The sequence below is a fragment of the Oncorhynchus tshawytscha genome, linkage group LG31 (genome assembly GCF_018296145.1).
Source record: "Oncorhynchus tshawytscha isolate Ot180627B linkage group LG31, Otsh_v2.0, whole genome shotgun sequence".
Classification (NCBI taxonomy): domain Eukaryota; kingdom Metazoa; phylum Chordata; class Actinopteri; order Salmoniformes; family Salmonidae; genus Oncorhynchus; species Oncorhynchus tshawytscha.
The window spans coordinates 20,881,902-20,903,751 of record NC_056459.1 but is presented as its reverse complement, the minus strand read 5'-3'; positions in this window follow the sequence as shown (position 1 = coordinate 20,903,751).

Genomic DNA, 21,850 nt, shown 5'->3' with positions numbered 1-21,850 from the left:
TCCCTCTCTCTCTCCTCTCCCCTTTCCCCTCTCTATCTCCTCTCCCCTCCCTCTCCCCCTCCCCTCCACCTACCCACCCTCTTTCTCTCTCTCCTCTCCCCTCTCTCCCTCCCCTCTCCCTCTCTCTCTCCTCTCCCCTCTCCCTCTCTATCTCCTCTCCCCTCCCTCTCCCCTACCCTCCACCTCCCCACCCTCTTTCTCTCTTTCCTCTCCCTCTCCCCCTCCCCTCCACCTCCCCACCCTCTTTCTCTCTCTCCTCTCCCCTCTCTCCCTCCCCCCTCCCCTCTCTCTCTCCTCTCCCCTCTCCCTCTCTCTCTCCTCTCCCCTCTCCCTCTCTATCTCCTCTCCCCTCCCTCTCCCCCTACCCTCCACCTCCCCACCCTCTTTCTCTCTCTCCTCTCCCCTCTCCTTCTCTATCTCCTCTCCCCTCCCTCTCCCCCTACCCTCCACCTCCCCACCCTCTTTCTCTCTCCCCTCTCCCCTCTCTCCCTCCCCTCTCTCTCTTCTCCCCCTCCCTCCCTACCCACCCTCTTTCTCTCTCTCTCTCTCTCTCTCTCTCTCTCTCTCTCCCCTCCCTCTTCTATCTTGACATTATGGCTAGGAGCTAGGAAACAGTCCTGTAAACGTAGTACCTTCCACTCTCTTTATCATTGAACTAAACTTAACACCGTAGCCAACTGTGCTTCTTCCATTAATTACGCCAGAGATACGGGGGGAAACCCTTCGCTCTTCTCATTCTAGATTAACTGCGAGGATGTTGTTTTTACCTGGTCAGACTAGGTACCTGTCTGTCCAGACCTGGTCAGGATAAGTACAGTGTGTCTGGGGAGTGAGATTGATGTGTTTGAAGCATATAACATATAAGAATTCACAATGAATAGGACTCAGCTTAACGTAACTCTAAACAGAGAATGAAAATAGGAGGTAAATAACTCAGGGTGCATCTTAAATGGCACCCTATTCCCCATATTTATTCACTGCTTTTGTCCAGAGCCCATAAGGTCATAGGGCTCTGGTCAAAAGTAGTGTGCTATACGTATAGGGAATAGGGTGCCATTTGGGACTCAAGCCCAATCATCTTTCTCACCTCTTTGAGTGCCTTGCAGTACTCACTGACTCTAAAATGTCCAGACTTGTTGAGCCAACTTCTATGGTTCATAGACACCTTTAAAAACATCCGTAACCCCTCATTCTATTGTATTGTTGATATGTTTTATACAACCTAAACTTCAATAAAGTTTTAAGTCTGTAATGTAAGGTATATTCACACATGCACACACAAGCACACATGCGCACGCACACACGCAAACACACACACACTAACAAAATCTGTTATTTATGAAAGATTAAAAGATGAGTGTTTTGTCTTGTCTATAGTTTGTGTTTTGTATTGTCTATAGTTTATGTTTTGTCTTGTCTATAGTTTGATGTGCGTCTTGTCTATAGTATGATGTTTGTATTGTTTTTTTCTATAGTTTCATGTGTGTTTTGTCTTGAATATAGATTGGTGTGTGTCTTGTCTCATCTGTAGTTTGATGTGTGTCTTGTCTTGTCTATAGTTTCATGTGTGTTTAATCTTGTCTAATTAGATGTGTGTCTTGTCCTGTCTATAGTCTGATTTGTGTTTTGTCTTGTTTATAGTTTTGATGTGTTTTGTCTTGTCTATAGTTAGATGTGTGTTTTGTCTTGTCTATAGTTTGATGTGTGTTTTGTCTCGTATATAGTTTTATGTGTGTCTTGTCTATAGTTTGATGTGTGTTTTGTCTTGTGTATAATTATATGTTTCTTGTCCTGTCTATCATTTGTTTTGTTTTGTCTATCGTTGGATGTGTTTTTGTTTTGTCTTGTATATAGTTTGATGTTTGTTTTGTCTTGTCTATAGTTTGGTGTGTGTCTTGTCTATAGTTTTGATGTGTGTTTTGTATTGTGTATAATTATATGTTTCTTGTCCTGTCTGTCCTGTCTATCATTTGTTTTGTTTTGTCTATCGTTGGATGTGTTTTTGTTTTGTCTTGTATATAGTTTGATGTTTGTTTTGTCTTGTCTATAGTTTGATGTGCGTCTTGTCTATAGTATGATGTTTGTATTGTTTTTTTCTATAGTTTCATGTGTGTTTTGTCTTGAATATAGATTGGTGTGTGTCTTGTCTCATCTGTAGTTTGATGTGTGTCTTGTCTTGTCTATAGTTTCATGTGTGTTTAATCTTGTCTAATTAGATGTGTGTCTTGTCCTGTCTATAGTCTGATTTGTGTTTTGTCTTGTTTATATTTTTGATGTGTTTTGTCTTGTCTATAGTTAGATGTGTGTTTTGTCTTGTCTATAGTTTGATGTGTGTTTTGTCTCGTATATAGTTTTATGTGTGTCTTGTCTATAGTTTGATGTGTGTTTTGTCTTGTGTATAATTATATGTTTCTTGTCCTGTCTATCATTTGTTTTGTTTTGTCTATCGTTGGATGTGTTTTTGTTTTGTCTTGTATATAGTTTGATGTTTGTTTTGTCTTGTCTATAGTTTGGTGTGTGTCTTGTCTATAGTTTTGATGTGTGTTTTGTATTGTGTATAATTATATGTTTCTTGTCCTGTCTATCATTTGTTTTGTTTTGTCTATCGTTGGATGTGTTTTTGTTTTGTCTTGTATATAGTTTGATGTTTGTTTTGTCTTGTCTATAGTTTGGTGTGTTTTGTCTTGTCTATAGTTTGTTTGTCTTGTCTATAGTTTGATGTGTGTCTTGTCTTGTCTATAGTGTGATGTGTGTTTGTTTTGTCTATATTTTGATGTGTCTTTTCTATAGTTTAATGTGTGTTTTGTCTTGTCTATAGTTTGATGTGTATTTTCTATAGTATGATGTGTGTTTTGTCGTGTCTATAATTTGGTGTGTTTTGATTTGTCTATAGTTTGATGTATGTTTAGTCTTGTATATAGTTTGTTTGATGTGTGTCTTGTCTATAGTTTTGATGTGTGTTTTGTATTGTGTATAATTATATGTTTCTTGTCCTGTCTATCATTTGTTTTGTTTTGTCTATCGTTGGATGTTATTTTGTTTTGTCTTGTATATAGTTTGATGTTTGTTTTGTCTTGTCTATAGTTTAATGTTTGTCTTGTCTATAGTTTGATGTGTGTCTTGTCTATAGTGTGATGTGTGTTTTGTTTTGTTTATATTTTGATGTGTCTTTTCTATAGTTTAATGTGTGTTTTGTCTTGTCTATAGTTTGATGTGTCTTTTCTATAGTGTGATGTGTGTTTTGTTTTGTCTATATTTTGATGTGTCGTGTCTATAATTTGGTGTGTTTTGATTTGTCTATAGTTTGATGTATGTTTAGTCTTGTATATAGTTTGTGTGTTTTGTCTTGTCGATAGTTTGATTTGTATCTTGTTTATAATTTGATGTGTGTCTTGTCTGTCGTTGGATGTTTGTTTTGTCTCATCTATAGATTGATGTGAGTTTTGTCAGGTCCGTAGTTTGATGTGTGTCTTCTCTATAGTGTGTGTGTTTTGTCTTGTGTATAGTTTGATGTGTGTTTTGTCTTGTGGGGACTGTATTATGACAGCTCTGTTCCAAAGAGTCTCCTCAGGCTGGTGTATAAAAAGGTGGTGACCCTATTACTTTGTCGACTTCTTGGCCTTCCTGCTTGGCCTTTACTGCATTACTAAGGTGTGTGTGTGTGTGTGTGTACCTATGTGTGTACCTGTGTGTGTACCTGTGTGTGTGTGCACCTGTGTGTGTGTGCACGTGTCCATGCATGTTTCTATTTCTCTTTGTGTGTGTGTGTGTGTGTGTGTGTGTGTGTGTGTGTGTGTGCATGCATGCATATGTGTATCTGGTTTCAAGAGGTGTAATATTGGTGCTGTTATCCTATTCAAACAAATAATATCATATTATCCCCTTGGGCCTTGGTCTTTACAGGGCAGGGTCTAAATCTTCCAATTGTAAGACCATGCTGTGGTTAGAACACTGATGTTCACTTCTTTATCTGAAGTTGTTGCCCTAAGCTGGATATTTGGTAAGTGTTCCAATGTGAGCTCTTTTTCAGAATGATTGTGCTGTATCTGTTTGCTTCTTCTGGCCTTGAATGATTATGCCCTGTTGTATGACATTATTCATTGGTTTTTCTCTCCAAAACAACTCTTGCTTCCAATAAATATATATATATATATATATATATATATATATATATATATTTATTTATTTTTTTACTAGGCAAGTCAGTTAAGAAAAATGTCTTATTTACAATGATGGCATAGGAACAGTGGGTTAACTGCCTTGTTCAAGAGCAGAACGACAGATTTTTACCTGGTCAGCTCGGAGATTCGATATATCAACCTTTCGGTTACTGGCCCAACGCTCTAACCAATAGGCTATCTGCCTCATTATCTGGCAATGCTGAACATGTCTTCAATGGAAATGTCTTGTGATCTTTATTTTCTAAAGATTTATTTTATATTGTTGGTTCCATTTTTCTGTGCTCCATTTTTTTACTTAACAAATAAGGAATACTCAATGTGCACTTATAAATCATAACAATTTTAATCGAAATACAGCTGTAGACAGAAGTCAAAGGTCAAACATCAAACATACTGTACAACTGATGTCTCTCTGCAAAATAGGAAAGGGTCCAAATTATTTTATTATGTTTGCAGTCAACCCCAGTGATGTCACTGCCTACGTCATTACCTTCTACTCATGAGACCAAGACCAAGATATACAAACAATAATTTCAGCGTTATCTAAAGGCTCAGCAGTAAATGTCCAATCCAGAAGTTGATTTATAGTGGTATGTCTGACTAGTCTCTTATCTCTTTCACTCCCTGCAGGGTTCTGTGTCTATGAATCTCTTTTATCTTTGAGGCGCTTTCTCACAGACCTCCTGTTTTGACTGCAATAACTCACACATCTCTCAGACCGTGTCTTTATACGAGGCAGAGACTATAAAAGACTGTGGAACAATGTTAAACCTTATAATGAATATACAGTGGGGAGAACAAGTATTAGATACACAGCCGATTTTGCAGGTTTTCCTACTTACAAATGTAGAGGTCTGTAATTTTTATCATAGGTACACTTCAACTGTGGAAGCGGAATCTAAAACAAAAATCCAGAAAATCACATTGTATGATTTTTAAGTAATTAATTTGCATTTTATTGCATGACATAAGTATTTGATACATCAGAAAAGCAGAACTTAATATTTGGTACATCAAACATTTGGTGCAGCCCCTATCATGACCGCAAGTTGACCCCATCAATATACAGCAGATAATGACCTTTGCAGATCTCATTCTTATCATTTCAAATCAAATCAAATCAAATCAAATGTTATTTGTCACATACACATGGTTAGCAGATGTTAATGCGAGTGTAGCAAAATGCTTGTGCTTCTAGTTCCAACAATGCAGTAATAACGAACAAGTAATCTAACTAACAATTCCAAAAAAACTACTGTCTTATACACAGTGTAAGGGGATAAAGAATATGTACATAAGGATATATGAATGAGTGATGGTACAGAGCAGCATAGGCAAGATACAGTAGATGATATCGAGTACAGTATATACATATGAGATGAGTATGTAAACCAAGTGGCATAGTTAAAGTGGCTAGTGATACATGTATTACATAAGGATGCAGTCGATGATATAGAGTACAGTATCTACGTATGCATATGAGATGAATAATGTAGGGTAAGTAACATTATATAAGGTAGCATTGTTTAAAGTGGCTAGTGATATATTTACATCATTTCCCATCAATTCCCATGATTAAAGTGGCTGGAGGAGAGTCAGTGTCATTGACAGTGTGTTGGCAGTAGCCACTCAATGTTAGTGGTGGCTGTTTAACAGTCTGATGGCCTTGAGATAGAAGCTGTTTTTCAGTCTCTCGGTCCCAGCTTTGATGCACCTGTACTGACCCCGCCTTCTGGATGACAGCGGGGTGAACAGGCAGTGGCTCGGGTGGTTGATGTCCTTGATGATCTTTATGGCCTTCCTGTAGCATCGGGTGGTGTAGGTGTCCTGGAGGGCAGGTAGTTTGCCCCCGGTGATGCGTTGTGCAGACCTCACTACCCTCTGGAGAGCCTTACGGTTGAGGGCGGTGCAGTTGCCATACCAGGCGGTGATACAGCCCGCCAGGATGCTCTCGATTGTGCATCTGTAGAAGTTTGTGAGTGCTTTTGGTGACAAGCCGAATTTCTTCAGCCTCCTGAGGTTGAAGAGGCGCTGCTGCGCCTTCCTCACGATGCTGTCTGTGTGAGTGGACCAATTCAGTTTGTCTGTGATGTGTATGCCGAGGAACTTAAAACTTGCTACCCTCTCCACTACTGTCCCATCGATGTGGATGGGGGGGTGTTCCCTCTGCTGTTTCCTGAAGTCCACAATCATCTCCTTAGTTTTGTTGACGTTGAGTGTGAGGTTATTTTCCTGACACCACACTCCGAGGGCCCTCACCTCCTCCCTGTAGGCCGTCTCGTCGTTGTTGGTAATCAAGCCTACCACTGTTGTGTCGTCCGCAAACTTGATGATTGAGTTGGAGGCGTGTGTGGCCACGCAGTCGTGGGTGAACAGGGAGTACAGGAGAGGGCTCAGAACGCACCCTTGTGGGGCCCCAGTGTTGAGGATCAGCGGGGAGGAGATGTTGTTGCCTACCCTCACCACCTGGGGGCGGCCCGTCAGGAAGTCCAGTACCCAGTTGCACAGGGCGGGGTCGAGACCCAGGGTCTCGAGCTTGATGACGAGCTTGGAGGGTACTATGGTGTTGAATGCCGAGCTGTAGTCGATGAACAGCATTCTCACATAGGTATTCCTCTTGTCCAGATGGGTTAGGGCAGTGTGCAGTGTGGTTGAGATTGCATCGTCTGTGGACCTATTTGGGCGGTAAGCAAATTGGAGTGGGTCAAGGGTGTCAGGTAGGGTGGAGGTGATATGGTCCTTGACTAGTCTCTCAAAGCACTTCATGATGACGGATGTGAGTGCTACGGGCGGTAGTCGTTTAGCTCAGTTACCTTAGCTTTCTTGGGAACAGGAACAATGGTGGCCCTCTTGAAGCATGTGGGAACAGCAGACTGGTATAGGGATTGGTTGAATATGTCCGTAAACACACCGGCCAGCTGGTCTGCGCATGCTCTGAGGGCGCGGCTGGGGATGCCGTCTGGGCCTGCAGCCTTGCGAGGGTTAACACGTTTAAATGTCTTACTCACTTCGGCTGCAGTGAAGGAGAGACCGCATGTTTTCGTTGCAGGCCGTGTCAGTGGCACTGTATTGTCCTCAAAGCGGGCAAAAAAGTTATTTAGTCTGCCTGGGAGCAAGACATCCTGGTCCGTGACTGGGCTGGGTTTCTTCCTGTAGTCCGTGATTGACTGTAGACCCTGCCACATGCCTCTTGTGTCTGAGCCGTTGAATTTAGATTCTACTTTGTCTCTGTACTGGCGCTTAGCTTGTTTGATAGCCTTGCGGAGGGAATAGCTGCACTGTTTGTATTCAGTCATGTTACCAGACACCTTGCCCTGATTAAAAGCAGTGGTTCGCGCCTTCAGTTCCACACGAATGCTGCCATCAATCCACGGTTTCTGGTTAGGGAATGTTTTAATCGTTGCTATGGGAACGACATCTTCAACGCACGTTCTAATGAACTCGCACACCGAATCAGCGTATCGTCAATGTTGTTGTCTGACGCAATACGAAACATCTCCCAGTCCACGTGATGGAAGCAGTCTTGGAGTGTGGAGTCAGCTTGGTCGGACCAGCGTTGGACAGACCTCAGCGTGGGAGCTTCTTGTTTTAGTTTCTGTCTGTAGGCAGGGATCAACAAAATGGAGTCGTGGTCAGCTTTTCCGAAAGGGGGGCGGGGCAGGGCCTTATATGCGTCGCGGAAGTTAGAGTAACAATGATCCAGGGTCTTTCCACCCCTGGTTGCGCAATCGATATGCTGATAAAATTTAGGGAGTCTTGTTTTCAGATTAGCCTTGTTAAAATCCCCAGCTACAATGAATGCAGCCTCCGGATAAATAAATTTCTTATACACTTTTAGTCCATGACAATATACCTCCTGCTGATTTGTTGGAGTACAGCGTCTCGCTATCATGGTGAAAAGGATCCTGGAAAAACTTCCACATTTCTTCTTTAAGGCACTGCTGGTTGGTGGTCTCTCCAATGTTAATCATGGTGAGTCTACCTCATTCATCACACTGCATTGGGTGAAATTGCCCCTACCCAGGGCAGCCAACCGCAATGAGCAAAACATTTACAGCCTTAATCACGCTGCATTGTATTGCGAGTTTAACTGTGTTTCACAGTTCTGCATTTTGCACAGATTTTTTTTTTTTTGGAGTGAGGAAAATGGCACTTCATGTCTCTTACCATTTATAGTGGAATTTTCCTTTGTTATTATAAATGTATGTAGGCAGTCTTAGCTATTTTTCACCATGAAAGGCGAACTCTTCTCCTCAACAATTTTTTGTTTTTTTACCCCTTTTCCTCCCCAATTCCGTGGCATCCAATTGGTAGTTACAGTCCTGTTTCATTGCAGCAACTCCTGTACGGACTCGGGAGAGGCGATGGTCGAGAGCCGTGCGTCCTCCAAAACACAACCCAACCAAGCCGCACTGCAGGCCATACTGGTCATTGCCATTGTCCAGCACAGCCCACTGTTAAGGGTTAGACATATCGCTACCATTTGGAGACATGCCTGAGCTTCTTGGAAGGAAAGACACTTGTTTAGTGGTAAGGTAGACAAATTTGTATGTGAAAGGGGTTACCTAGTCTGTTTCACAACTGAAGGCATTCAACCAAAATGTAGCTTCTACATTTAACCCAAGCCCTCTGAATCAGAGAGGTGAGGTGAGAGGGGCTGCCTTAATCAAGGCCCATGTCTTCAGCTGTTGCGGGTTGGACTGCCTTTCTCAAGGGCAGAACAGCAGATTGTTCTACCTTGCCAGCTCAGGGATTCAAAGCAGCGGCCTTTCAGTTACTGGCCCAATGATCTTAACCGCTAGGCTACCTGCCACCCTATGAATGAACATGAATCCACCAAGATGGATGGATAATGTCTGGATGGATGGACAGATGCATGGATGGACAGATGGATAGATAGACAGATATATGAATGTGTTCCTCTCTCCTGGTATAGAGACTGAAGGTGTCTGTGACTCCCATAATGACACTGGGGGAGGTCTGTAATGTGCAATGGAGACCAACACCAGGACCAAGTCTAAACCTCTGTCTGAGGTCATTCCTCTACGTGAAGAGAAAGACTTGCTGTGAGGACATGGAGGCTCCCGTGTGGCTCAGTTGGTAGAGTTTCTGGTTTTTAACGACAGGGTCATGGGTTTGATTCCAGCGGAGGCTGCTGAGGGGAGGACGGCTCATAGTATTGGAGTCAATCGAATGGTATCAACCACATTTGATCACATTCCAGCCATTAATATGAGTCATCCTCCCCTCAGCAGCCTTCGATGTTTGATTCCCACTGGGGCCAGCTATAAGAAAAGGCATGGCTGTAAGTCGCTTTGGATAAAAGCATCTGCTAAACGGCATGTATTTATAGGAAGTGGACATTCGACCCGGCTGAAGAAAACGTAATGTTGGCATAGCGGTCTAAATGAGTTAAGGTTTAGCTTTATCACTGTGACACATGTTTAGGCTTCTTTTCATCCCCTGGACCATGACTGGATAGTTTTGGTCCATCTCAAATCTCTAAAAGTACAGTAACACTGCTGGAGGGGTTGCTACAATAGATTTTAATGAGACAATGCTGCAAAAATTGTCCATGATTTATAGGCCTACATTTATTTGAAACAGATGGTATTTATCTGTATCTTAATTTATCTAGACTGGCTAAGATGAAGGTATACCTCCCTGAATGCTCAGCAGCAATGGTGTTGCACTCGGAGGCCAGGGGCCAGTACAGTATGAGAGAGAGGTTTATGAAATGAGAAACAGAGCAGGACACTAGACCACCCTGGAGCCAGCCTCAAGCGATTTGACACACTGAACTCTATCAGATATGTAGTTGGTGAACCAGGCGAGGCAATCATTTGAGAGACCAAGGATGTTGAGTCTGCCAATAAGAATGTGGTGATTGAGAGAGTCGAAAGCCTTGGCCAGGTCGATGAATATGGCTGCACAGCAATGTCTCTTGTAAATGGCGGTTATGATATTGTTTAGGACCTTGAGCGTGGCTGAGGTGCACCCATGACCAGCTCTGAAACCTGATTGCATAGTGGAGAAGGTACGGTGGGATTCGAAAGGTACGGTGGGATTCTAGAGTGTCTCCTCCTTTGAAGAGGGGGATGACCGCAACAGCTTTCCAATCTTTGGGAATCTCAGACGATACGAAAGAGAGGTTGAACAGGCTAGTAATAGAGGTTGCAACAATTTCGGCAGATCATTTTAAAAAGAGAGGGTCCAGATTGTCTAGCCCCGCTGATTTGTAGGGGTCCAGGTTTTGCAGTTCTTTAAGAACATCAGCTATCTGGATTTGGGTGAAGGAGAAATGGGGGAGGCTTGGGAGAGTTGCTGTGGGGAGTGCAGGGCTGTTGACCGGGGTAGGGGTAGCCAGGTGGAAATTCTCAATTATATTGGTTTTATCGGTGGTGACAGTGTTTCCAAGCCTCAGTGCAGTGGGCAGCTGGGAGGAAGTGCCCTTATTCTCCATGGAACTTTACAGTGTCCCAGAACTTTTTTGAGTTTGTACTACAGGATGCAAATTTCTGCTTGAAAAAGCTAGCCTTAGCTTTCCTAACTGCCTGCACTACGGTAAGACGAGGTGGGGCGGTCTGTGATTATTTGTAAACAACAACTGGTGCACAAAATCTAAGGAAGTCTAGAAGTAGAGTGTATTGTGATAAATTGCAGGCCACACTACTTGCCTAGAGAGTTTTCAGCTATACTTTTAGTGGCTGTTTATTCATCACTAAGCCCGCACTCAGTCAGCTGTATAAGGAAATAAGCAAACAGGAAACCACTCACCCAGAGGCGGCGCTCCTAGTGGCCGGAGACTTTAATGCAGGGAAACTTACATCAGTTCTACCAAATTTCCATCAACATGTTAGATGTGCAACCAGAGGGAAAAACATTCTAGATCACCTTTACTCCACACACAGAGACACGTACAAAGCTTTCCCTCGCCCTCCATTTGGTAAATCCGACCACAACTGTATCCTCCTGATTCCTGCTTACAAGCTAAAATGAAAGCAGGAAACGCCAGTTACTCGGTCTATAAAAAAGTGGTCAGATGAAGCAGATGCTAAACAACAGGACTGTTTTGCTAGCACAGACTGGAACATGTTCCGTGATTCTTCCGACGGCATTGAGGAGTACACCACATCAGTCACTGGCTTTATCAATAAGTGCATTGAGGACATCATCCCCACAGTGACTGTACGCACATACCCCAACCAGAAGCCATGGATTACAGGCAACATTCACACTGTGCTAAAAGGTAGAGCTGCCGCTTTCAAGGTGCGGGACTCTAACCCGGAAGCTTACAAGAAATCCTGCTATGCCCTGTGACAAACCATCAAACAGGCAAAGCGTCAACACAGGGCTAAGATTGAATCGTACTACACCGGCTCCGACGCTCATCTTATGTGGCAGGGCTTGCAAACTATTACAGACTACAAAGGGAAGCAGAGCTGGGAGCTGCCCAGTGACACAAGCCTACCAGACAAGCTAAATCACTTCTATGCTCGAGGCAAGCAACACTGAGGCATGCATGAGAGCATCACCTGTTCTGGATGACTGTGTGATCACGCTCTTCGTAGCCAACATGAGTCAGACCTTTAAACAGGTCAACATACACAAAGCTGAGGGGCCAGACGGATTACCTGGACGTGTGCTCCGGGTATGTGCTGACCAACTGGCAGGTGTCTTCACTGACATTTTCAACATGTCCCTGATTGAGTCTGTAATACCAACATGCTTCAAGCAGACCACCATAGTCCCTGTGCCCAAGAACACAAAGGCAACCTGCCTAAATGACTACAGACCCGTAGCACTCACGTCCGTAGCCATGAAGTGCTTTGAAAGGTTGGTAATGGCTGACAACATCATTATCCCAGAAACCCTAGACCCACTCAAATTTGCATACCGCCCAAACAGATCCACCGATGATGCAATCTCTATTGCAGTCCACACTGCCCTTTCCCACCTGGACAAAAGGAACACTTGTGTGAGAATGCTATTCATTGACTACAGCTCAGCGTTCAACACTATAGTACCCTCAAAGCTCATCACTAAGTTAAGGATCCTGGGCCTAAACACCTCCCTCTGCAACTGGATCCTGGACTTCCTGACTGGGCCGCCCCCAGGTGGTGAGGGTAGAGAGCAACACATCTGCCACGCTGATCCTCAACACTGGAGCTCAACAGGTGTGCGTGCTCAGTCCCCTCCTGTACTCCCTGTTCACCCACGACTGCATGGCTAGGCACGACTCCAACACCATCATTAAGTTTGCAGATGACACAACAGGGATAGGCCTGATCACCAACATAGATGAGACAGCCTATAGGGAGTAGGTCAGAGACCTAGCCGGGTGGTGCCAGAATAACAACCTATCCCTCAACGTAACCAAGACTAAGGGGATGATTGTGGACTACAAGAAAAGGAGGACCGAGCATGTCCCCATTCTCATCGATGGGGCTGTAGTGGAGCAGGTTGAGAGCTTCAAGTTCCTTGGTGTCCACATCAACGACAAACTAGAATGGTCCAAACACACCAAGACCGTCGTGAAGAGGGCACGACAAAGCCTATTCCCCCTCAGGAAACTTAAAAGATTTGGCATGGGTCCTGAGATCCTCATAAGGTTCTACAGCTGCAACATTGAGAGCATCCTGAATGGTTGCATCACTGCATGGTACGGTAATTGCTCTGCCTCTGACTGCAAGGCACTACAGAGGGTAGTCGTACGGCCCAGTACATCACTGGGGCTAAGCTGCCTGCCATCCAGGACCTCTACAGCAGGCGGTGTCAGAGGAAGGCCCTAAAAATTGTCAAAGACCCCAGCCACCCCGGTCATAGACTGTTCTCTCTACTACTGCATGGCAAGCGGTACCGGAGTGCCAAGACAAAAAGGCTTCTCAACAGTTTCTACGCCCAAGACTCCTGAACAGGTAATCAAATGGCTACCCAGACTATTTGCATTGTGTCCCCCCCCCACCCCCCCAACCCCTCTTTTTATGCTGCTGCTACTCTCTGTTTATCATACTGTATATGCATAGTCACTTTACCTATACATTCATGTACATACTACCTCAATTGGGCCGACCAACCAGTGCTCCCGCACATTGGCTAACCGGGCTATCTGCATTGTGTCCCACCCGCCAACCCCTCTTTTACGCTACTGCTACTCTCTGTTCGTCATATATGCATAGTCACTTTAACCACATCTACATGTACATACTACCTCAGTCAGCCTGACTAACCGTTGTCTGTATGTTCAATCCCAGGCTATGTTGTAGCCGGCCGCGACTAGTAGACCCATGAGGTGGCGCACAATTGGCCCAGCGTCGTCCGGGTTTGGCAGGCCGGGTTGTCCTTGTCCCATCGTGCTCTAGCAACTCCTGTGGCGGGCTGTGCGCAGTGCACACTGACACGGTCACCAGGTGTATGGTGTTTCCTCTGACACATTGGCGTGGCTGGCTTCTGGGTTAAGTGTGCATTGTGGCAAGAAGCAGTGCATCTTGGCGGGGTTGTGTTTTTGGAGGACTCTCGACCTTCACCTCTCCCGAATCTGTAAGGGAGTTGCAGCAATGGGACAAGACTGTAACTCAGATAAGTAAAAAATAAAGTTCTACAGCTGCATCATTGAGAGCATCTTGATTGGCTGCATCACTGCTTGGAATGGTAATGGCTTGGCACTGACCTCAATGCGCTACAGAGGGTACAGGTATAGGATCTTAATCTTTTACCCCAAGCCATAACACTGCTAAATAGTTTGTTAAATAGTTAACCAAATAGCTACCCAGACTATCTGCATTGACCCTTTTTGCACTAACTCCTTTGACTCATCACATACGCTGTGTCACGCCCTGGTCAAAGTATTTTGTGTTTATCTTTATGTATTTGGTCAGGCCAGGGTGTGGCATGGGGTTTTTGTAATTGTGGTGTGTTTGTCTTGGGGTTTTGGTGGTGGTATTGGGATTGTAGCTTAGTGGGTTGTCTAGCAAGGTCTATGGCTGTCTGGAGTGGTTCTCAATCAGAGGCAGGTGCTTATCGTTGTCTCTGATTGGGAACCATATTTAGGCAGCCATATTCTTTGAGTTTGTCGTGGGTGATTGTCCTTAGTGTCTTACTTGTACTCACTGTTAGTTTGCACTAGATAGGCTGTTTTCGGTTTTCATTACGTTTATTGTTTTTTGTTTAGTGTTTAGTCGTGTTTAGTGTTTAGTCGTGTTTACGTTTTGTTTAATAAATATGGATCGCAATCGACACGCTGCAGTTTGGTCCGACTCTCCTTCATCACCACTAGAAAACCGTTACAGAATCACCCACCACCAACGGACCAAGCAGCGTGTTAACAGGCAGGAACCACAGGAGAGGCAACAGAGGCAGCAGCAGCAGGAGCAGCAGCAGCTGCAGTGGGAGAGGCTGCACCACCTGGAGAAATGGACATGGGAGGAAGAACTGGACGGTAAAGGACCCTGGGCTCAGCCTGGAGAATATCGCCGCCCCAAGGAGGAACTGGAGGCGGCGAAAGCTGAGAGGCTCAGATATGAGGAGGCAGCACGGTGTAGCGGATGGAAGCCTGAGAATCAGCCCCAAAAATTTCTTGGGGGGGGGCTCAGGGAGAGTGTGGCAGAGTCAGGAGTCAGACCTGAGCCAACTCTCCCTGTTTATCGTGAGGAGCCAAGGAGGAGACCAGAACCAGAGACTGTGAAGGAGTTAATGGGGAAATTGGAGGAGAGAGAAATGAGGGAGTTGCTGTGTTGGTGCTTTTTGCATGGAATTCGCCCGACGGAACGTGTTGGGGATTTGATGGCACCTGGGTTAGCGCTCCATACTCGTCCTGAGGTGCGTGTTAGTCGGCTGGTGAAGTTGGTGCCAGCCTCACGCACCAGGCCTCCTGTGCACATCCCTAGCCTTGCACATCCTGTGCCAACACTGCTCTCAAGATCTCCAGTACGCCTTTACGGTCTAGCCCATCCTGTGCCACCTCCACACTCCAGTCCTCCGGTAGCAGCTCCCCGCTCCAGGCTTCCTGTGCGTGTCCTCGATCCAATACCACCAGTTCCAGCACCATGCACCAGGCCTTCAGTGTGCCTCGCCTGTTCAGCGCAGCCAGCGCTTTTCTCCTCTCCTGCGCTGCTGGAGTCTCCCGCCTGTTTAGCGCAGCCAGAGCCTTTCTCCTCTACAGCGCTGCCGGATCCTCCCGCCTGTTCAGTGCAGCCAGAGCCTTCCTCCTCTACAGCGCTGCCGGAGCCTCCCGCCTGTTTAGCGCAGCCAGAGCCTTTCTCCTCTCCTACGCTGCCGGAGTCTCCCGCCTGTTCAGCGCAGCCAGAGCTGCCAGCCTGCATGGAGAAGCCAGAGCTGCCAGCCTGCATGGAGCAGCCAGAGCTGTCAGTCCGCATAGAGCAGCCAGAGCTGTCAGTCTGCATGGAGCAGCCAGAGCTGTCAGTCTGCATGGAGCAGCCAGAGCTGTCAGTCTGCATGGAGCAGCCAGAGATGTCAGTCTGCATGGAGCAGCCAGAGCTGTCAGTCTGCATGGAGCAGCCAGAGCAGCCAGTCTGCAAGGAGCAGCCAGAGCTCAGTCTGCATGGAGTCAGCCAGAGCTGTCAGTCTGCATGGAGCAGCCAGAGCTGCCAGTCTGCATGAAGCAGCCAGTCTGCATGGAGCAGCCAGAGCTGTCAGTCTGCATGGAGCAGCCAGAGCTGCCAGTCTGCATGGAGCAGCCAGAGCTGCCAGTCTGCATGAAGCAGCCAGAGCTGTCAGTCTGCATGGAGCAGCCAGAGCTGCCAGTCTGCATGGAGCTGCCAGTCTGCAAGGAGCAGCCAGAGCTGTCAGTCTACATGAAGCAGCCCGAGCTGCCAGTCTGCATGAAGCAGCCAGTCTACATGGAGCAGCCAGAGCTGCCAGTCTGCATGAAGCAGCCAGAGCTGTCAGTCTGCATGGAACAGTCAGAGCTGTCAGTCTGCATGGAGCAGCCAGAGCTGTCAGTCTACATGAAGCAGCCCGAGCTGCCAGTCTGCATGAAGCAGTCAGTCTACATGGAGCAGCCAGAGCTGTCAGTCCGCATGGAGCAGCCAGAGCTGTCAGTCTACATGAAGCAGCCCGAGCTGCCAGTCTGCATGAAGCAGCCAGTCTACATGGAGCAGCCAGAGATGTCAGTCTGCATGAAGCAGCCAGAGCTGTCAGTCTGCATGGAGCAGCCAGTCTGCATGGAGCTGCCAGTCTGCATGGAGCTGCCAGTCTGCATGGAGCTGCCAGTCTGCAAGGAGCTGTCAGTCTGCACGGAGCTGTCAGTCTGCACGGAGCTGTCAGTCTGTAAGGAGCTGCCAGTCTGCAAGGAGCTGCCAGTCAGCACGGAGCCGCCAGAGCGGTCAGTCTGTAAGAAGCCGCCAGAGCTGTCAGCCTATATGGAGCAGCTAGTGCCGCCAGTCTGCCCAGCGCCGCCAGTGCCCCCAGTCTGCCCAGCGTCGCCAGTCTGCCCAGCGCCGTCAGTCTGCCCAGCATCGCCAGTCTGCCCAGCATCGCCAGTCTGCCCAGCGTCGTCAGTCTGCCCAGCACCGCCAGTCTGCCCAGCACCGCCAGTCTGCCCAGCGCCGCCAGTCTGCCCAGCGCCGCCAGTCTGCCCAGCGCCGCCAGTCTGCCCAGCGCCGCCAGTCTGCCCAGCGCCGCCAGTCTGCCCAGCGCCGCCAGTCTGCCCAGCGCCGCCAGTCTGCCCAGCGCCGCCAGATCTGCCAGTCAGCCAGACTCTTCCAGATCTGCCAGTCAGCCAGACTCTTCCAGATCTGCCAGTCAGCCAGACTCTTCCAGATCTGCCAGTCAACCAGACTCTTCCAGATCTGCCTGTCAACCAGACTCTTCCAGATCTGCCAGTCAACCAGACTCTTCCAGATCTGCCAGTCAACCAGACTCTTCCAGATCTGCCAGTCAACCAGACTCTTCCAGATCTGCCAGTCAGCCAGGATCTGCCAGTCAGCCAGGATCTTCCAGTCAGCCAGGATCTGCTGAAACCACCAGCCAGCCAGGAGCTGGTAGATCTATCTACCTGCCTGAGCTTCCTCTCACTCCTGAGCTTCCTCTCACTCCTGAGCTTCCTCTCACTCCTGAGCTTCCTCTCACTCCTGAGCTTTCTCTCACTCCCGAGCTTCCCCTCAGTCCCGAGCTGCCTCGGTCCCGAGCTGTCCTTCAGTCCCGATCTGCTCCTCAGTCCAGTGGGGTTCTGGGTGGGGACTACTAGGCCATGGTCGGCGGTGAGGGTGGACTATCCAGGGACGAAGGGAGAGGGGACTAAGACATTAAAGGAGTGGGGTCCACGTCCCGCGCCGGAGCCGCCACCATGGACAGACGCCCACCCGGACCCTCCCTATTGTTTTGAGGTGCGTTCGGGAGTCCGCACCTTAGGGGGGGGGTTCTGTCACGCCCTGGTCAAAGTATTTTGTGTTTATCTTTATGTATTTGGTCAGGCCAGGGTGTGGCATGGGGTTTTTGTAATTGTGGTGTGTTTGTCTTGGGGTTTTGGTGGTGGTATTGGGATTGTAGCTTAGTGGGTTGTCTAGCAAAGTCTATGGCTGTCTGGAGTGGTTCTCAATCAGAGGCAGGTGCTTATCGTTGTCTCTGATTGGGAACCATATTTAGGCAGCCATATTCTTTGAGTTTGTCGTGGGTGATTGTCCTTAGTGTCTTGTACTCTCTGTTAGTTTGCACTAGATAGGCTGTTTTCGGTTTTCATTACGTTTATTGTTTTGTAGTGTTTAGTGTTTAGTCATGTTTAGTGTTTAGTCGTGTTTACGTTTTGTTTAATAAATATGGATCGCAATCGACACGCTGCAGTTTGGTCCGACTCTCCTTCATCACCACTAGAAAACCGTTACACGCTGCTGCTACTGTTAATTATCTATCCTTTTGCCTTGTCACTTTATCCCTACCTTTATCCCTATATGTACATACTGTATCTACCTCAATTACCTCGTACCCCACCACTCCAATTTGCTTACCACCCCAATAGGTCCACTGATGATGCAATTGCCATCACACTGCACACTGCCCTATCCCTCCTGGACAAGAGGAATACCTATGTAAGAATGCTGTTCATTGACTACAGCTCAGCATTTAATACCATAGTACCCTCCAAACTCCAGCTCGATAACCTGGATCTCAATCCTGCCCTGTGCAACTGGGTCCTGGACTTTCTGTCGGGCCACCCCCAGGTGGTGAAGGTAGGAAACAACATCTCCACCCCGCTGATCCTCAACACTGGGGCCACACAAGGGTGCGTTCTCAGCCCTCTCCTGTACTCCCTGTTCACCCATGACTGTGTGGCCATGCACACTTCCAACTGAATCATCAAGTTTGCAGACGACACTACAGTGGTAGGCTTGATTATCAACAATGACGAGACGGCCTACAGGGAGGAGGTGAGGGCCCTTGGAGTGTGGTGTCAGGAAAATAACCTCTCGCTCAACGTCAACAAAATAAAGGAGATGATCGTGGACTTCAGGTAGGCTTTGTTACTTTGGTCCCAGCTCTCTGCAGGTCATTCTTGGTTCTGGGATTTTGCTCACCGTTCTTGTGATCATTTTGACCCCACGGGGTGGTTGGAGCCCCTGGGAGATTATTAGTGGTCTTTGTCTTCCACCTATTAATTTCCCACAGTTGATTTCTTCAAACCAGCTGCTTAAGCAGAGGGAGCACCCCCCCATCCACATCGATGGGACAGTAGTGGAAAAGGTGGAAAGTTTTAAGTTCCTCGGCTTGCATATCACAGGCAAACTGAAATGGTCCACCCACACAGACAGCGTGAAGAAGGCGAAACAGTGCCTCTTCAACCTCAAGAGGCTGAAAAAGTTTGGCCCGTCACCAAAAAACCTCACTGACGTTTACAGGTGCACAATTGAGAACATCCTGTCGGGCTGTACAGCAACTGCACCGCCCACAACCGCAGAGCTCTCCAGATGGTGGTGCGGTCTGCACAACGCATCACCGGCGGCAAACTGCCTGCCTTCCAGGACACCTATAACACCCGATGTCACAGGAAGGCCAAAAAGATCATCAAGGACAACAACCACCCGAGCCACTACCTGTTCACCCCGCTTCCATCCAGAAGGTGAGGTCAGTATAGGTGCATCAGAGCTTGAAAAACAGCTTCTATCTCAAGGCCATCAGATTGTTGACCAATAACATCTACAGCCACCACTAGCACAGAGAGGTGGCTGCCTACATACAGACTGGATATCATTGGCCACTTTAATAAATGGAACACTTGTCACTTTAGTAATGCCATTTTAAGAATGTTTACATATCTCACATTACTCATCTCATACATACAGTGGGGCAAAAAAGTATTTAGTCAGCCACCAATTGTGCAAGTTCTCCCACTTAAAAAGATGAGAGAGGCCTGTAATTTTCACCATAGGTACACTTCAACTATGACAGACAAAATGAGAAAAAAAATCCAGAAAATCACATTGTAGGATTTTTATGAATATTTTTGCAAATTATGGTGTAATTACTGTGTAAAGTGTTAATAATAATACATGTGGGAGGTATGACAGCAGACCATTAGGATTTGTATTATAGCCAATGGAAGCTATGAGCACTTGCACTGACGACTCAAGTGTCTGGTATATTAAGGTCATGCTCATGTAACTAAAACATTTATCACATTGTAGAACATAGTGCTGTGTTAATAAGTTTAATATGCAATTAAACACCTTTACCTTTCCACATCACACCTCACTAATTCCACACAACACAGAAAAAAATGGTATCAGGTAACATTAAGGGCACAGTCTCTGCCATCAAAAATGTATTAACTACATTCATTTATTATTAACAATAACCCCAGTATGATTACAGGCTGTATAAAGTGGGATTTATAATACAAACCAACAGAGTTCATCTAAAACTAGTGTTGACCACTTTTCATCCTGACTCTATATTAGTTCATTTAGTGTGTTTATCTACAGTGTGTGATTGGGGACACACAGTACCATCCCTGTACATCACCATGCATGCAGACTCACTGGGTCTAATCCCCTGTTCCTGCACAGATTTACAAAGTCAGGACAGCCCCTTCATGTAGGGCAAGATAAAGACACATGCGGTGCTCTAACGTTCTTCCAATGTGTATCTAAGGGAGAAAATATCTCTGGTCATTGGGCCATATCTCCGGCCCTTAGGTCATCATCTTCAGTATAAAGCAGAAATGTCACCATTGAGCATGCCATAGACATAGGATTACACAAATGTCCAGTCAATTTCAGTGATCTGAGGGCCTTAGCCATTTCTTGTAATTATATTTCTATGGAGCAAATCAAATTTTATTTGTCACATGCGCCAAATACAACAGGTATAGACCATACCAGGAAGTGCTAACTTACAAGCCCTTAACCATCAATGCATACTCATCAAGAAACTTGGTTTGCGCAATAACATTACGTGACCTGTCATCGTCATCATCAAGTTCCTGGAGTTCCTGCTCCTCCTGGTGGTCATTGTGACCTTCACCCTCAGGGTGGCGTGCGCCCTGGCCGTCCTCTGGCAGATGCCCTGGGGCCGGGGCTGGCGGTAAGAGCGGTCAGGCTCCTGCTGGCAGTGTTGGTGGTGTTCGCCATCTGCGTTACGCCTTTCCACATGCACCAGGCACTGGTGTACTTCCGGGCAGGGGGGCACAGCAGGAGGTGGCGTACCACGCCACGTGACCTTCAGTAGTCTCAACAGCTGCCTGGACCCCGTGGTCTACTGCTTTGTAATGGACAGCTTCCGCTCGGCCATGCGCCTGACCTGCAGGGGATGTAGTGGAGATGGAGGGGACCAGAGGAGGGGATGTGGCCAGTGGACTAAGGAGTTTGAAAGGATCAGGGACAGCAATGGCTATTTGATCACAGTGTGGCCACACTGACTCTCACCCCCTGCACCTTGCAACAGATGGAGATGTCTGCATAAAGAGAGGTGTGAGATGGAGGTAGGTAAACAGAAAGAAGGGAAGAAAGAGTGTGTTTTTTACAATAATGGCCAGGCGAGAGGGTATTGAACACTGCAGTTGGACTTCTAAGCAGTTGAGCTTATGAAACCTAAAATATACACCCTTGTGCCTGGGCTATGAAGACCACAGGAGGTTGGTGGCACCTTAATTGGGGAGGACGGGCTCGTGGTAATGGCTAGAGCTGAAAAAGTGGAATGGTATCAAATACATCAAATATGCTGTTGCTTTTCCATTTGCTCCGTTCCAACCATTAGCAGCCTCCACTGATGAAGTCTCACACAGTACTTTGTGCAACGATAATGAACCTGGACAGGATATGTGATTGATCTGAATCACTAATAGGGACTAAAAGGATTGGAATTGAACAGTAGCAGAACTTTTTCCAGAACATTATCAGCTGTGTATTTTCATGCTGGTATCAAATGCTACATTTTTACTTTTTACTTTGAGTCTCAAAAGGTTTTTACATTATTATTGGTCACTTCTGTTCTATCTGTTCTATCCCCAAAATACAGCATTTGACAAAATATGAACTATTCTCAAACCATGATGTCACCATCCCCATGCAGTTTCATGATAGGCATAATGTTGAATGATCTTTAAAACACTTGCCTTACAAGTGCAGGCCCACCACAAACAACGTTAATGTTCTCCTTGAATAACATCTCCCTTAAGGCTAGAATCTGGGATTGGAAAACAACACAATGGCAGCCCA